The 14,462-nt window shown below is 45.8% G+C and overlaps 1 pseudogene; it reads right to left on the reverse strand.

Moving 5' to 3' along the window:
• Positions 1-3,016: 3,016 nt before the first annotated feature.
• Positions 3,017-3,529, reverse strand: LOC101632150 (annotated as a pseudogene).
• Between the last annotated feature and the right edge of the window lie 10,933 nt (positions 3,530-14,462).

Genomic DNA, 14,462 nt, shown 5'->3' on the forward strand with positions numbered 1-14,462 from the left:
AACTGGGATACAAGTCAGAGGTGCAGGGGCAGTGAGAGACTTCACCAGAGACACAGTGGGGAGCAGAACAGTCAGGTCATCGAAGTACACTGCTGAGGGGAGCAGCGGGCGGGTCAGGGGAGGTCTGCCACACCATGTGGGTCACCTCTGGGGCAGGGATCGAACTTGCACTGAGGCGGCTGAGGCCAGCTTGCAGTGCTGCATCCTAACCCATTGCACCACCAGGGAGGGCCCGATATATGATCCTTTTTTAAAATGAGGTATCACTATGGAAACTGACATGGAAACATGGAGGTGCACTTGTGTATAGCAAATTTCTAGAAGATAACACAAAAATATAAAGGACCAAGAGCATGGGGTAGGCCCTCCCTGGTGGTGCAACAGATAAAAGCACAGCACTAAGAAACTAAAGCCACTGCAGCACGAATTTGATCCCTGGCCAGAGAGCTGATCCACACGGTGCGACAGACCTCTCCTGATGCACCCTTTGCTCCCCTCAGCAATGCATTTCATCAGTCAGCCTGTTCTGCTCCCCACTCTGTCTCTGGTGAATCCTCTCACCACCCCCCACCTCTGGCCTGTACCCCAGTTCTGTATGCATAAATAAATAAATCTTTAAAAAAAAAAAAAAGCAAACCTGGGGTAGCAGGCAAATATTTTCAATGAATACACCTTTATGTGTAAGTGTAGATACGTGCTCAGTATATAGCTTTAACCAAGTAAAAATATTTTATTTTTAAAAACTAGCACCAAAATAGTTGAAACTATCCAAAATTTAATTAAAAAGAAAATAGTACCTAGGTTAAAAGGATGTGGACCCAAGATTCAAGTAGCTAAATATTCACCAAGAGTTGCAAAGAAATCTTCTCCAGATCGCTTATTTGCTCACATAATCAAAAGTGAATTATCATACTTATTAATAAGACATAATGAGCGTTTTTCCCTCTTTCCTTTTCCCTTCCCTTTCCTTTCCTCCCACACTCCCTCCTTCCCTTCGTCCTTCTGTCTGTTCACCAGATCCTAACTATTACGTAACCACCATCCTTTCATTTGTGGCCTGGCTGGTGGCTCAAAGACCATTGTCAGCAGTCACATCAGACAGCAAATGGTTCAGATTTGGCACTAGCAGCTCTTTCACCGAGGTCACTCTCACAGAATTCTGGCTGAAACCACGGCGCCATTTCAAGGTTCCTGCTCTGCAGGCCATGTCAGAAGCACTTCGCTGCTTCCTTTGCCATAACCTTTATCTCGCTATGTTGTAACCGTTTGTTTAGTAGCCTTCCCAACAAAAATTTAAACTTCTTGCAGGCAGGGACCAGGTGGTATTTACACATACATCCATGGAGCCTCAGTGCTAACCACACTGTCTTTCTGATTGCAACCCTCTATTAATGTTTTTGAAAAGGGAAGGGGAGTAGTAGAGAAGGGGAGGGGAGGGAAGCCTCCAATTTCCCCTGCCCTCAGGACTTCATGACTTCGGAGTGGGTATTTGAAAGGCTGCGCTCCTCTAATTGTCGGGAATGGAAAGGAAACAAATAGTTGTTGATACAGGTAATGATCATGTTTCCCAGTTGCAGCAGCATATGGCAGTAGTCGTAATGGCCTAACATAAAGCATTCCTGGACAATATTAATGACCAACTAGGTTAATGACTGAAGACTAAGCCTCAGGCCATGAACACACTTTCCCTGTCGTTAATCCCTGGGAAATGACCTCAGCCATGTTCATTACAGCTCAATTATGCTCACACCCCTTATGAGGAAAAAAACATTTCAGTCCTAATACCAAGCTACGTCCCTTCTTGTACTTTGACACATGGGTAATAAAGACACAAAACAAGTTATTAGTCTAAGAACCAAGCCTGTAAAGGAAGCAACACGATTGCTTTACGAGGTCCCAATCACCAGTGGAAACTAAAATGAGCCTTTAGAAGTCACAGAGCAGGCAGTCCGGGCCCTTCTTCATGATCCATACATCCCAAAGCATAACAAAGATGCACCAAACACATCTTACTCCCTTGTGTTTAGAGCTTGGATGGCAATGTTCAAAGACACTCGGTTAGTAGGCAACCGATGCTCCTTCTGATATTAACTGATCATTCATCAGGTCAGTCGATGTTTAGAGAATGCTTCCTCTGAGCAAAGCCCTACAGATACGTTGTAAGTAATTGAAAGGATCCTCAAGGGTCATGACATTAAGTGACATAGAATGAACACACATTGTGTTGGTTCCAAACATGTTGAAAAATATGTTGATGCCTCTGCATCAAGAGGTGGGGTAGATAGTGTCTCCCTTTGCATAGAACTTATAGTGACTTATAGTCAAGACAGCGCAGCAGAAGGACGTCTGTGTGATTCCTGAGGCTAGGTCACCAAGGTCGTGCAGCTCTGCCTTGTTTGCTCAGATACTTGATTTGGACCCTGAGAACCAAATAAGCAGCCCCACTACCTTGAAGAAGCCAGCAAGTAAGGAATCCAGGCCACATGAAGAGATGCCTATAGGTAAGTGCTGTGGTCAACAGAACCAACTGTGGTCCTGCTGACTGTAATATCTACCACCAGACACAGAGCTGAGATACCTCCAGAAGATTCCAAACTCCAGGTACTGAGCCAACCAGACTTCAACTCTTCTCAGCTGAGGATCCAGATATTAACAGAGGCAAGCGCTTTTCACGGTAAACTATTAAAACTCCGGCCCCACAGAGTTGGTGAACAAAATAGAATGGTTACTTTAAGTCACAAAGTATGGAGAGGCCACATGTAGCAGTAGCCTCTGAATACACACACATGATAAGTAGATGGGTGGGTGGGTGGATCGATAGTTAGAAAGACAGACAGACAGACAGGCACACATACATATATGTGTGAGTATATATTATATTTTAGGCAGATAATATCTTGTTTTATGCCATGGCCAAATGTATGGACAAGAGGTGGAAGTTTTATCTCTGTGACTCCTTCTCCTTGGACAGCATCTCAACGATCTCCTCTCCTCCTTCATGACCTGGGGCTGCTCCTCACACAGGTTTTGTGTGTTCTTTGGTCTCAGACCTGGGGACCTCAGCCTAGTCAGCAAGGAGCTTCTTTCAAGTCTTGCCTATCTTTAGCTTATAAATGTGTTCCCTGAGGATCTGCTTGGTTTTGAAGATGTTCCCCCTTTTCACTCTCAGGTGCAGGCTGTGATGCCTGAGGTGCTCAGTCTTAGAGTCACAGGATCTTCTGAGCAACAGGTATAGAATCTTCATCCTCCTCATCTGGGTTAACAACCCAGGTACTGCAATGTTGGCAGTACTCTTTTGCTTGCCTCTACCCACACACCTGCCCTTCTAGAGAGCCAAGGTGTTTTTCTGGCATCTAGTCTGGAATAAACAGACACAAGCCTCTGGATGGTCAGTCCAGCTCTGATCAGCTTCTTTATCTGCTAACATTGGTGAGCCCACTGTCTCACTGGAGTCCAACCAGACCTTCTTTCCACAAAAGTGGAAGACACTAGAGACCAGCATCTTTTGAAGGCTGAACATACTCATGGCTGCAGCCCCAGCCCCAAAGGAACCAGTGCCACCTATCCACTTTGTGAAGTTGGGGATAAGATGCATAGGTATGTCCTAGCTCAGCTGTACCTGACAGAAATCTGCAGTTGTGATCTGATGGAACTGCAATGAACCTTCATCTGGCAAAACAAAGCTCTCAGGCTGCTTTAATGAAGCCACATGATATATTGAATAGAAAATTACAAGTCAAGGAAACATGGACCCAGTACAGATGTGGTCCTGTGTCACAAAGTGATAAAACTTTTTGTAACCCTGCTATTCGAATGCTTCCTTCACAGGCTCTTTTCCCTGTACAGTCTTTTCCAGGATTTCTGTGCTCCTTATCTTACTACCAGACCTGTTCCTTCAAATCCAATCACTGGACTAAAGTGACTAGCATCTCCAACTTTCCACCCATTGGCCATCTCTGCTAGGAAATCCCATTATGGCTCAACACCTAAGTTAATTGCAGCCTCTTCTTCATATTCTATTTCCCACCTCAAAGATATTCCTAGTTGTCACCCCTCCAGGCTGCTCCTATAGCCAACACTCAAGTCCTGGTGACTCTGATATGTGTCTGGTCCACTATTATCCATCCACCATACTGGCTGGATGAGTTCAGAATATTCCTCAAACTCATCCTCTTTCCTTACAGCCACCACAGGCTGTCTCTTCACGTCCCACCTGGACTTGTACGGTTGACTCTAAATTGGCATTCTCCCTTCCACCCCAGAGCACCCCGCCTACGGTCAGCAGATTAAACTTCCCAACCTCCACACCCATTAGGCCAGTCCCCATCCATGAACTCAGAAGCTCCTAAGTGCCTGTGGCTCCGAGCCAGATCCTTGAGAAGCATTTGCAGCATCCTCCTGCATCTGTGCTTAGCCCACTTCCCTTCTCCCCCAATGCAAATCTTCTTCATTCAGTCCCATGTTCCTTCCACCAACCCCTCCCTTCACACCCCTGTCTTTGCCTTCATCTCATTGCTACTGTTGACCATTTACTCCTGAGTCTCCCTCATCACCACTCCCTTCACTCCATCTCCCATGAAAAATAAAGGTATACTAACCCCTTTTCTGAAAATATAACTAAAGTAAGTGAAAGCCGGGCCTGCATCCCAAGTTCATTGTTGCATTAATTACAGAAGTCAAAATGTGGAAACAACTGACTGTCCACCAACAGGTGGGTAAGTAAAGGTGTGATATGTATACATGATGGAGTATTACTCAGCACAAGAAAGAAGGACAGTTTGCCATTTGCAACAGGTGGATGGATCTTGGGGCCATTGTGGTGCTCAGTGAAATAAATCAGACAGGAAAGATAACTACCATATGATGTAACTTATATGTCTAATCTAAAAGGGTCCAACTTGTAGAAACAATAGAATGGAAGTTACCGAGGACTTGGGAGTAGAAGGAAAAGGGACTTGTCGATCAAATTATGCAAACTGCCAGTCTAAGATGAGTAAGTTCACATACTCCACAGTATGTATTATATATTGCTCACAGAATAATGTTAGATGTCTTCATCTCTCTCTCTCTCTCTCTCTCTCTCTCTCTCCCTCCCTCCCCCCCCCAAATTCCTCCTAGAGCTCAATTCAGTACCAAACTGCCAGAAGTGATAAGTCAACATTTTAATTTACCGAATACACTGATCGCAATAGAAGGCACTGGAGCTGCTAAACTCTGTGTGATCTTACAGTCTTCACCCTGGTTGGAACCTCTCACTCATAGCTTTTTACCATTGTTTTCTTCTTGCCATTTGAATGCCATGTCCTCAGAGAAATTTCTTTGATTACCTACCCTATAGCTGTCCACCAGGATTCCCACCCCCACTTTTAATTAATTACAGGGCCCTCTGATATGTCTATTTATTTTCCATGTATTTAATTTTTATCTCTCCTCCAGAGAATGTGAGCTCAAGGGAGCCAATGCTTCATCTGTCTTGTTCACAGCATCCCTCATATTGAAACAGTGACTGGTAGGTGGTTGCTCAGTAAATATTTGTTTAATAAATAATGGGAAATGCTCTCTATATTTTATGTGCTCACATTCTATGAGGGAAAACAGATACAAAAATCAAATGCCAATAAGTGAGGTGAGAAAAATTACAAAATAAAGGAAAAATGAAGAAGGTGGAAAGGATGGTGACACAGGTAGTGGTTAGAGCATTTCCCAAAGAATGTGAGCAGAGCCAACAGGGTGTTTGTTGGGACAGAGAAATACAACTGTCAGAGTTGAGTCTGGAGGAGCAGTAGCAAGCACCTGAACAGGCAGGCAGAGGCCAGATCCTGAAGTGACTCGGGGGGATATCAAAAAGCTCAAGCTTCATCCCAGATCCTGTTAGCAGAGGAACCTACTGAGAGACATCACACTTTGATTTTATAACTCTCACTCTGAAAAACATACAGGGGACAGACAGTGAAAAGAAACTAGAAGCTGCAGGACCAGCTGTAGAGAGCCCAGCTGTGAATGGAAGCAAGGAAGGGGAGACCAGGCTGCAGAGAGATGGAGGAAGCAGAATCAGCAGGATCTGTTGGTAACTGAGCAAAATGGATGAGGAAGAGGCAGCAGTCAATGAGGCTATGCGGGGTAACAGGGAAAACGGAGCTACCACCAATAAAGGTAAGACATGCAAACCCTAGAAGATCCTAATTCCTCTTCGGGGATTGAGTTTGAAGGTCATGTGGGGCAATCAAGATAATGAATCTGATGAGTATTTAGGTAGGAAGTCATCAGGCACTTGGGGCAAGGCTTGAGCCAAAGACATGATGAGTCTCACACAGAAGTCAGTCAAACTGTGGGTGTGGCTGACTTGGCTCGGGAAGAATGAAATCTATAGCTCAGGAAATTGCTTCTTCAGGTCTAAACTGTGAAACCAAGATTTCAATATCCAGGGTTATAAATGCACTCATTACTATGCAACATGAATTGCAGGCCAATGTGACTTTGACATTGGAATTCAGGCTCCTCACACGCTATGTGCCACATGGTCTTAGTCAAGCATGTTTCCAGGACCTTTGATTACGACCATGCTAACTACCATATGTTCCATTAGACTTCACAGTTTGGCACAGGATTTAATGATAAGCGCTACCTGCACTAGTAGCATATGCTTTCCACACCACTATTGAATTTTGCTAAGCAGCCTTACAATTAATTTTTAACAGAGATGCACTAATAGTCGCCCAATCATGTGTAGCAGGTCTGGATGCGATGCATTTTGCATTTGCCAGAGAGAACATATTGCAGCCCATATTTTAGTCATTGCCCCTCAGAGAATAAGAAAATTTTATTAGTTATTCAAGACAGGAAAGCAAATTTAAATGTACTCCTGGAATGGTTCACCTAATCCTGGGAGCATCTGTTTTTATAAAACAATTGGCTGGCTGGCCAAAGGTGGTCACTGATTGTCCAGATATGGAGATAGGGAAGAGAACTATGCTTTTTTTTTTCTTTTAAGTTGACTCCACTCATTCAGGAATCCAATGAAATGAATTCAGGTGGGTGAGTGTTCCATTTTAAGATGAAGCCAGCAACTCCTAACTCCATGCACCAGAGAAGGAAGAGTGGAAAGTACTCTACATGCATATCTCACTGGTTACCCCAAATCCTGGACAGTAGATGTTATTCTTCTGCTTTACAAATGGTGAGACTTGTTCACCTAGCTTAAGCTATCTAGACAAAGCTATCTAGATGATTGGCTTTTCCACTTATATTGACCTTGGGAAATCAAAAGGGAAAATGAAACTATGATTGAGGGTTTACTGATGGTTTCTCCCCTGAACTAGATTTGTTAAGACCTCCTACCATGGTATATGGGCTACCAAGAACACTGTAATAAACATCTACTGTTTTCACGTTGTTAATGTCCTTTCTTCCCTTCTGGTAAAAGAGTTCTTTTCCTTTAGCCACTGACACTTTCCAACTCATATTATTCAGGTGGAATTACCAGCCCCAGAGCTAAACCCAGAAGGGAACCACCGGGTCAGAGGTCCAGTGGTTGGCCCAGACCAAGCCTATTATCCAATGTGGTCAAACAGACAGAAGACACAACCAGGGAGGAAAGTCCCATGTCTCAGGCTGCTAACTCTACCACCAAGTAAGCCCAAGCTGCTGGGGGAAGATCTGTCAGCACCGAAAGTCAACACAGCACAAAGTAGACTCAACACACCAGGAGAGGCACAGAATGATGCTATCAGGACCTTGATCCAGCTTTTCCTGAAGCCACTGCAGTCCTTGGCCTTCCCTTAGTCAATGCATGTCCCTCTTTGCTCGTGACAGCTTGAATAGGTTTCTGTCACTTCAACCATGGAGACAGATTTGACATAAAATAGATACATATTTTACTAAAACTGACCTAAGAAAACAATTTGACTGTCACTGACTACACATTTCACCCTCTGTGACTGATACATTTGCAAACTAAACACTAATCACAAAATTATTAATATCAAGCTGTCAGATACATCAATTCAGAAAGAATACCTTAAAAGGTGCATAAATTAAGGATTTTAACTACTGATTTAGATGTCACAATTATCCTACTGTAAATAAACCAGAGGATAAATGACCCTGAGAACCAGTCCCATAGACCAGAACTTCCAGGTCCACCCCAGTCCATGCTCACATGGTCCCATGAGGTGCAAAGTGCTTCAACAGACAACACCCTGTGCTCCCACACTGATAGTCTCTAAATGTCATAACAGATGTAAATATCATATATTCAATCTTATGAGCTAACCATAACAGAAATATGGGTAATATCTCAATTTCATCACAAATTAGCCATTTAACTACTCTGCATCTGAGTTTCATCATGTAATAGAAAGGAAGAACACCTTCAGATGCAAAAAAAACACTTTGTAAAACATAAGGCTTGTAATTTGTGCAAGAGGGATTTTCCTCAAGACAAAGCACATTTTTATTCTATACCTTTTGCCAATTAGGAGCAGGAGAACATTTATGGTCTTTTTAGAAACTATGACTACAGGCTAGAAATAGTTCAAACTGAGAGGAAACTAGGGATAATAAGAGCAGAGGACCTCCATCACGCCTGCCACCTGCTTTTCTGGCCTTTCATCACCTATAGAAATTCTGTCCAAACCAGCCTATTTTTCATCTTTCAAACATAATCTATGCTCCAGTGTCATAATTCAATCACTTTCCTCACCTCAAATCAGCTTTTTTAACTCATCCCTTCCTCACCAAATTACCTCAAGTGAAGACCAGTTCTTCCAATCTGACAGCAGGGCATCCTAGAGCTTTTGAACTCCGAGTACCCCAGGACTCCTTTATGCTGCACCTCGTTAAGGCCCAGGAGGCTTTCTGCAGTTGTCCTCTGCAGTGCTCCTCCTGCGCATCTCTGGCTGCCTCCCCATTAGATTGCACATGCGCTGTACTCAGTGGCAGTCTTGTATTCTTTTCATGCAGAGTATATGCTCAGCCAATAGATGTAGGTTAATTAAGAAGGAAAATGTCAACTAAGGAAAATGACAGAGGAAAGACACTATAAGGAAGTGGAAAAGATAGTTATAGGACAGTAGGTTATTGATTGAACTTAATCAAAATAGGCCAGGGAGCAAATCTCTTCAAGAGAAACTCAGGAATCTGAATTAAATTTTTGGAATGGGAAGAACCATCAAGGTAAACTAATTCAGAACTTTCCTCTTTTTAGAATAATCACCCACTACTTTTTATGAATTATAAATTAGTCTTCAATCTGATTTTTTGGATTGTTAAATAGGACTATTGGAAATTTCTTCAGAGACAAACAGTGGACATTGAAAACATGACAAGTCTCTTACAGGTATAAAAATATTTCTTCTTGTTCGAGGTAAACCTGTTAGATTCAAGCCAGATGCTTTGAAATTTTACATTTTCCCACGGAAAGAACGGTAAAATTGCCCACTTAGTCATGTCAGACAGGCTTACTGGCTCATAATTGAGGCACCAGGAGGGGGTGATCCAATGTTAGAAGGTCCTCAAGCTTTGATATGGAGTCAGAGGAAGCAATGACTTAAGAGTTCAAGGGGCTCAATTTTAAGACTTGGCCCCACCAGTGTCATTTATATGGCCATTGGCAGAGTCCTATTATCAAATATTTGTATTTTATATACTAAATATTTGATAATTGATACTTATCAATTATCAAATATTTTTGCTGTAAAAATAGGATTAAATGAGACGATTATGTAAAAATACCTTGCATAAAATCATAGCAGCATTATTACCTAGCTGGCTAACATATTTAATGGTGACATTAACACCGTAGCCCACTGGTCATGCTCCTCGGCCTGTCACGAACAGAGTGTTGGAGGACTCCTGGCTCTCGTGTGTCCTCGCCTTTGCAGGGTTCCCCAGACTCATGTGACTTCAGCACAAGCCACAGAGTCAAGCACTTCACACTCTATAATCAAAGACGTCAAGCTGAAGGCTCCCAACAGAGTGGTGAACACAGCAGCATCTTTTCTTGCTCACCAAGATGTTCTGCAAAGATGGGGAAACAGGCCTTACCACAGCCTGAGACAGTCTCTACCCAAGAGCAGGTCCTCTCTCCAAGTGCCTTCTTCGGCTGTTTGAAGGACTCCATCTCACATGGACACACACCACCTTCTGCTCCACCACCCCTGCCCCACACAAGCACAACAGTAAACCCTCCAATGCCATCACCACATAATACAAACATACGCAGTGACAGACAGCTGAGCACCTGCCCAGAGGCCCAGATCCAGTACCAGCTTGCAAAGACCATAGGTTCTTTTCTATGGTCATCCTGTGCAGCAGAAAAAAACAAGCACCTATGAGGCAGGGCTCCGGACAGCGGAGGGAGAATAAGCCAAATGCCCAGCCATTCCAGAAAGTAGTTTGAGACACACTGGCCGTGACACAAAAGTCATGTGGTTGAGAATAGATGTTAGCAACAAGCAAGCTGTCCATGCTCTGGGCTGGAAAGCAGGTTTGAGGCGGCTAAGGCACAGTCGCCCCTCTAGGAGTTCTATCCCAGACCCCATTCCCAGAGCTCTAAAATTGTGATTAACAGCACTGACAGGGACTTGTGAGGTAAACACAACCCCTGCTAGTAAACATGACTCAGCACAGAGAGGGGACATGACGCCCAGGATCGCCCAGTGAGTGGCATCAGTGGGAGCAGGGCACGGGGCTTCCCACGCCAGACTGTCGGCACAGTCAGGATCAAACAAACATGTTCTGCCTTAAATCATACAGCGTCTGAACTGAATATAACCACTAGCTGCCTCTTTATCCAAAAGCAAGGGGTGCAGTCAAGTGCTCTCCCCCTTCCCTGAGCCTGATAACCAGAACCCCAGTCCGGCAATCTGATACAGACTTCCCCAGGCGAGGTGTTGGGGAGCTCCTGTTCTGCTGAGGCACAGGAGGGACTCCATAACCCTGAGCAGAGTGGCTGATTGATGAGCTGATAAATAATAATGTCTATAGCTTCCCTTCTCAACTCACAGCCAAAGCAACCCTGCTAAACGGCCTCTTTTCTTCCTTCCTTCCCCGACTTGCTTATAAATTTTGAAACTCATCATGCAATAGGTCAGAGAAGCTATTACTTTGGGGTTTACACTTTAAAAAAATGAAAAAAGCAACAAAGTCCATAGGGGAAAATTCCACTGAACCAAACATGAACCAGAAAACATTCATTGACTCCCATTACACACTGTGCTCCAGGGTCCTCTAATCTAATGGTCCATCATGGTGTCAAGAGCTATTTCCCTGGCTTCTGAAAGACGAGCACACAATCCTTTAATCCAGGCAGGAGGTGAGTGCTACGGAGAGATGTGAGGGCAGAGTCCTCTAAAAATTGGAGGATAAAGCCTGGGCTGTAGAGGCCTCCAGGAGAGCACCCATAATATCTGGGAACCCAGGAATAGTGGGAGTGGGGGGAGACAGAGAGAGAGAGATGGGGGGGGAAGAGGGTGTGGGAGGGAGGTGCAGCTGGGCACAGATGATGAGTTGCATTCTGTTTTAGCACCAGGATTTACCTGTAGGGCCCTGAGTAAAACAGACACACACCCATATGCTCAGAAGAACTGGAAAGAATTCAGAGCAGAAATCTGTAGACAAGCCGGCCTAGTGACCCCTGGAATTATTTTTCAAGAAAGTGCTTCCTCTCCATGTTAACATAATGCAGAATGTGTTACTGTTAACGCAAACTGGGTAATGTGCACAGCATACCTCCATGTGCAGAATATGAACCCCGACCTCTCTGCACATAGCCCAGAGTCCCGGTTTCCCAGGTTGCTCCTGCCCACCCCCCGACACTGCCCTCAGTACATGCACAACCACAAATGCTCACAGCCTATGCCATCCACTTACGTGACCGAATGTTGACAGCAATGGCGGCATTTGCAAGTAAAGAAGGGCAATTTCTCCAGAAAACAACTTTCATTCTTTCCAATCCTCCGCCCCCCGAGAAACCAGAAGTCAGAGACCCATGAGACATCAAGCATTTCAAATGTCTCTGTACCCGAAATGTCACTGGGGCAACAGGAGCCGAGACACCTGCCCCTCTGCATTTCACCTGGCTGGCCAAGCAGGGACAACGCCCCCCTGGCTCCCGGCGGCCTTAATGAACCCCTCGGGCCTCATGAAGCTGCAACCCCCTTCACAGTCAGAAATGCCCGGTGTAAAGGCCACATTCCTGCCCCAAGCCTGAGGGGGCGACACCTGGCAATACCACTGGGGCATGTGGGCTACTGAGGTGGAGGGACCAGCACCGCTGCCAAGGCTCACTGGGAGCCTCACGGCAGTCACAGGCAACAGGGTTGAAGCCAGATGATGCCACTGCCCCTGCCTGCTCCACTGTGCTGGCAGGGCCGCCTTCGCCTCCGAGCAGCGGCAGTCACAGGGGAGGCTGAAGTAGGCCAGTGGACGGCCCCAGCAGATGCCGGGCCAAGACCTGCCAGGGTCACCCTGGCTGTGAGAGAGGAGCTTCCTCACAGTGTCATCCACGTGTCCCAGAAGGTCACACAAACCTCCCTGCTGCCTGCTGTTTCTCTCGGGGAGTCTGCGCAGATAGTGGGCATCTAAAAGTGGGAGACTTCAATGCCCCGTGGGCAGAAATTTCCACAGTTGCCAGGAGAAGATCAGAAAACCAAACAAACAAGCAAACGTGATCACCTCGATTTAGATGCAAAAGGCAGAGGGGAGAGGATGCAGAGAGCCAGGGGGAGCAGTCGGTGGGAGTCTTTTTCCAAGGGCTCTTAGCACCTGTTTGCAAGCAGATCTCTCAAAATAGCACTAAGCAACAAGTTTCTAAAATGGCAAATCTAACGCTGTTTTCCCTGAAGTGCTTTGTCATGGCTGTTACTCTTACCCAAGAAATCATTTCAGAGCCTGTGGGATAAAAGCGGAGCAATTTTTAACATGTCTGCAGCGACTGCAGCCGCAGCAGCCCAGGGAGCAGTGAGGGAGAGGCTGGGGCTGGGCGCTGCCTGGGCCCCACCTCCTCGCGAGCACTCACCATCAGCAGGCTGAGAGCAGAGTCGGGCACCAGCTGCACTGCCATGGTCTCCGATTCCCATGCACAAAGCTCCTGCACAGTCGGTCCGCCTGGGCCCTGGGTGACTGCGAAGCATCCACAGATACCTACAGCAAACCAGCCAGAAATCCAGACTCAGGCACGGAAGACTCAGGGCACAGACAGGCCATATTTCCCCTGGGGTGGGGGGGGGACCTCTGGGAGGGCTGAAAGAAGGGGTGGGAACAGGGCTGGGGGTGGGGGCAGGAAAATAGGAAGCTGCAGGTTATTTAAAGGTGAGCCCTCCCTGGCTGCACTAAGCCGCACACGCACGGAAACCACATCAAACACAGATAGAAAAGCTTAGCACACAGAAATTTTAACTGATACCTCAGCCTAGGCAGCAACTCTTCTTTTAACTGACAATTAAAATAAAACATTCCCTATTGCAGATAAATCAGCCAGCCCGAACACCACCCCTCCCCACCTCTGTGCATCTCTCAGAAATTCTGCTGCGTAAACATGCTGAATGTCATAACCTACCGCTTGCAATCTGGTCAGTGTCTTCGCTCCTGCAAAAAGGTGTGTCTCTTTTGCAAAATCAAATATTTGGGAGTGAGAGAGCCAAATCTGACCACGAGCTCCAGGCTGTCACCGGAGAGCAGCAAATGCCACAACCGAGTAGGAAGTCAGTTCTGCCCTGACCCCTGCCACCGTCCCCAGGTCTACTTTTCCTCCCCAAGTAGACTGGCAGGCTTAGTTTCCCGTGGGGCTAGCACACTTACGAGGAACATGTGATCACACTGCCTGTGCTGCTGGCGTTCTGATCCCCTGCCTGTAGCACATGTAGGCAGCATCCAGACACCCTCTACCTCTCTCTCCCTCCCTCCCTCCCTCCCCTCCCACCCTCTCCCTCCCTTGCCTTCCCTCCCATCTCTCCACCAGGCTGCCTGTTAGGGATTTTGCAGGAGCCTCTCTAGCTCAGGGAGGCTGGGGAGGCTAATTTGTAGCCAGGGACACTGCTTAAGACAAAAAAAGCAAATTAGCCTAGAAAATCATATCATGCAGCATTTTACTTGGAAGATGTCAATGTTAAAAAAAAAAAAAAAAGGAAGGAAGCCTGTCCAGTCTTATAAAAATGAGTGGTTCAAAAGGCTTACCACAGTCAAAGAGCCAAGAAAATTAAAGCATCTTTTTCGTGAGCACTGCCAAGCAAATACCTTCCTGGGGGGCCCATTTTATTCAACTGAAACAGCAGTCACTAATAGTTCTGATAGGAGTTTTTCCTGTCTTTTTCTGATTCTTCCTTCACTCACCTCCTGTAATAACACCAACAATTCCTTAAAATTGGATGGACAGGCCCTCCCTGGTGGCACAACTGGTTTAAGCACAGCACTATGAAGCTCTTGCAGCCAATGCAGCAGGAGCTCGATCCCCAGCCAGGGAG

This window comes from Condylura cristata, unplaced genomic scaffold (assembly GCF_000260355.1).
Source record: "Condylura cristata isolate star-nosed mole 26May11 unplaced genomic scaffold, ConCri1.0 scaffold00030, whole genome shotgun sequence".
Lineage (NCBI taxonomy): Eukaryota > Metazoa > Chordata > Mammalia > Eulipotyphla > Talpidae > Condylura > Condylura cristata.